The sequence below is a fragment of the Alligator mississippiensis genome, chromosome 15, assembly GCF_030867095.1.
Source record: "Alligator mississippiensis isolate rAllMis1 chromosome 15, rAllMis1, whole genome shotgun sequence".
NCBI lineage: Eukaryota > Metazoa > Chordata > Crocodylia > Alligatoridae > Alligator > Alligator mississippiensis.
Genome location: NC_081838.1, coordinates 32,340,858 through 32,344,897, shown reverse-complemented (window position 1 = coordinate 32,344,897; position 4,040 = coordinate 32,340,858). Strand labels below are relative to the sequence as shown.

Sequence of the window (4,040 nt, the reverse complement as noted above, 5' to 3'; positions counted from 1 at the left end):
CACCAGTGTAATTATGACTGCTGTGTATTTCATCCTGATTGTCCTTGCAGTATTCATACACAAGAATCAAACTTGTGTTTTCTTGTCCACACCAGCATAAGGCAGGGGACTGATCGATGCATCCTATATGTCTGATCCCCATAAAAAATCATCTTTCTAATACACTGCTACAGGGGTATATGGTAGCACAGATTGCCAGGCAGAAAGAAGTTAAAAGCTTCTACAGATCTATGGCTTAATACAGTAGTTTCCAAACTGTGGTACATGTACCACTCATAGTAAAAATGGACATGTTGGTTAGATTTTCACCTGAACAAGTCTTATTTTTATTTAGTCTGGGGAACAGCAGGGGTTTCCCCTGCCCCCAGCACCTTTTATTTGTGCTGTTGAGATGCTTGTGCAGAGACTGAGGTGGGGACACAGTCATTAAGAGGGTTCATAGATTTCATAGATTTCTAGGGTTGGAAGGGACCTTGTAGATCATCGAGTCCAACCCCCTGCTATAGGCAGGAAAGTGTGGGCATTAAATAACCCCAGCTAGGTGCCTATCTAATCTTTTCTTGAACACCTCCAAAGTAGGGGAAAGCACCACCTCCCTTGCAAGCTCATTCCATATTTTGGCAACCCTCACCATAAAGATGTTCTTACTGATATCCAATCTAAATCTACTCTCCTTTAGTATGCAGCCATTATTCCTAGTAACCCCCAGGGTCCCAGTGCCAGGTGGATGAGAGTAAGAAGTGAAAGAAGCATTGTATATGGATGATATCAATGTCATAGTAAGGGACAGATTGTGACATACCACTTGTTCTTTGGAACAAGTCTGGAACAGGCCTGGCCATTACATTTCATTGTAATAATGACAATGGATCGAATTTTCAGGGAAGCTAAAGGGAGATCATAACAAAATCAGACACTTTTCCTCAGTAGAGTCCAGAAAGCCTTAAGAAAATGAAGCCAGCACCATTAACTCTAGCTTGTGGATGGCAAAACAGGCACAGAGAACTGGAGCAACTTGACCAGGTCACAGACTTCCTCTGCGATAGGCTTGGAAATGGAGCCCAGGTCTACAGGGCCCGACCTCCTCAGGCGTGACATCCTCTTTCTAGCACGCTGAGGTCATAGTGACTTCTGAGAATAAGGGATATCAGCACTTGGACAATAAAAATGTTATCAAACATGATATTGTTTATCTACTGAGAGTAACATTTTGAGAGAACGAGTCATGCCACACTGACCACTTTTCTCAAAGCATCCTTCACCTCTTTGTTCCTCAAAGCATAGATAAAGGGGTTCAGCACTGGAGTGACAATAGTGTTTAGTACATGGACATTTTTGGTCAAATGGAGTGATTCCTTTATGGAAGGCTTGACATGCAGGAAAATGGTGGAGCCATACCAGATAATCACAACAATCGGATGAGAAGAACAAGTAGAAAAGGCCTTTTGGAGACCTTTGGCTGATGGGATGCTCAATATGGTGGAGATGATGTAAACATAGGATACCAGAGTTATTGTGCATGAGCCCAGGATGACAATAAATGAGATGATGAAGGCCACCAGCTGCACTGAACGTGTGTCAGTGCAGGAGAGAACTATCCTTGGGGCTATGTCACAAAAGAAATGATTAATGATATTACATCCACAGAAGGACAGCCTGGAGATCAAATATGCTGGGGCAGAAATAGCTAGAAAGCCACAGAGCCAAGAGCCAGCTGAGCAGACAAGGTGCCATTCATAATGGATCTATAGTGCAGTGGGTAGCATATGGCCAAATACCGGTCATAGGCCATGACAACCAGGAGGAAATATTCTGTACACCCAGGGAGAAAACAAAGTACATCTGTAGGAGGCAGCTGAGGAAGGAGATTGCATGACTTTTCTCCAAGAGGACTGCCAGGACGTTAGGGGCACAAGCTGTTGTGTACCATATTTCCAGGAAAGAGAGGTTGCAGAGAAACCAGTACATGGGTGTGTGTAGTTGTGGTTGAGTTCTCACTAAGAGCATAATGGAGACATTTGCTGTCACTGTCAGGATGTACATGAAGAGGGAGACCTGAAAATCACAATTGCCAGGGCATCCTTGGAGGATGAAAACATACGGACTGCTCTGGTTCCCGCTTTCTACACTGGCTGTAAAATTCATCTGTCAAGTCAGAAGATACAGTAAAGGGATACAGCTGAATATTATCTAATATATTGCTGGATGTTTTGAAATATATTCAATAATATACTCATATATATATCCTTTTGGAACAAGCTTATGAAACACTGTCATCTATTGTTCTCTCCTCTGTTACAACCTCTAGACATGACTCAATGCGACTCGGGCTCCCCCAGCAGCTCAGATAACACTGCAGCAATCATAAGGAGAGAGTTTTAAAAGAACTGAATGGGTTGTTGTTGATGATGGTGATGATGATGATGATATTGAGCAACCAGTTCAATACACTTTAGAAAGCGTCCTCGTTTTCAAAAATGCTGCTATCTGAAAGTCAAGCCTACCTTTAAAAGCTGCAACTTATGTCCTTGGCACTCATTCAGGTTTTGTCATTCCAAATCCATTTCCACATCCCAAAGTGTAAGCAGAGGCACGTTCAAGCCATTTGACAGCAGAAGAGAAAAGATGCAAAGTTGTGCTTTTTTGACTGAGGTTTATCTTGGGATCACAGTATCTTTGACAGGAACATCAAACATGTGCCTGCCCCATAGAGATACTGCTGTCTTCCAGCATCCCAGAATGCACCATTCCCCATCCTTATTTACAGCTTTGGAGTCAGGAATTAACCCTTAATTCTCCCAACAAGCTGCAAACTAGCTCCTTGGCCCTTCCCACACTGTACACAGGAACTAAGCTTTTACTAGAGTACCCAGGGGAAGAGCAGGGTTGGGCCCCACCACCATCATCTGCCCCCCTAAACCTCAGATTCCCCCATAAGCCAAAAGCAGGCTGTCAGCCAGACAGGCAATTTGCACTTTGCTCACTTCTCAGGAATCAGTGTAGCAAGGCATGCTGGAATATCTGCTCAGCATCCCTATAGTGGTGAAGCATGAGCACTGCATGCTCAGACTTATTGGGAGTGCCTGCTTCTGTTATGTCCCAACTTTACTGCAGCACAAAATCCCCCAAATTTGGAATTGCACAAACTGAATATGTCCCAAGGCCCATTGGCACCCAGAATGGGACATGCTGAAAACCCCTATTCAACTTTGTATGTCTTGGCACACAACAGCTAAAAACAAGAGAAAAGGAGACTAAAGAAGTGGATCTGGAGAAGGGGTTTAGTCCATCCCTGTGCCCAGGTAGGGTCATGTAAGTCTAAAGTATTCTGAAAAGATATTTGTTTCACATGCTGTCAATAACCAATTACATGAATTGCCTGGGTAATCATTAGGACCAGCCTGTGCTCATTTAGAACAGCCTACCTAGAGAAACTGGGATCTCCATCCTTGGAGCAGGTTAGACAGACATTTAGCCAGGATGGTTTAATCAGGGTTGATTCTGCCTTGAGCTGGGAGCTGGATTACATGACCTTCCGAGGTCCCTTCCAGACAATGATTTCCAAAAGAAACAAAGAGATTGAAGCACCCAGCTCATGAATTGAGTCTTTGGCATCAAATGTCTCATTTTGAATATGCATTTGGAGTAATATATTGATGCAAACAGCATTCAAATATGTAGAAGCAAAGATCATTAAACTGATTTTATATTACTAAGAAACACTCGGATGAGACTTTCAGAAAGAGCCTAATTGAATTTGCTACCCACATGAAATTTATTGGAAGACGATTGCTAAATTCCCTTGGACTTCCTTAGAAAAATAGTCATATGATCCGTTTCTCTTACACGAATTCAGGTTCACAGAGGAGAAAATGTCAGTCTCATAAATTAGATTTGGAGTCAGTGTGAAGAAGAGCGAAAACTTGTTAAAGTGCTTTTCAGAAAAGGGAAAGTCTGTGTAGAATGGGTGTGACCTACTTTCACCATTGCAGAAACAGAAAGCTTATATGGTTATAGACAATAATTTATATTTAAAATTG

General features: G+C 42.6%; 1 pseudogene; it reads right to left on the bottom strand.

Annotated features, from left to right (window-relative positions):
- Positions 1-1,223: 1,223 nt before the first annotated feature.
- LOC132245559 (olfactory receptor 6F1-like) lies at positions 1,224-2,145 on the bottom strand (annotated as a pseudogene).
- Between the last annotated feature and the right edge of the window lie 1,895 nt (positions 2,146-4,040).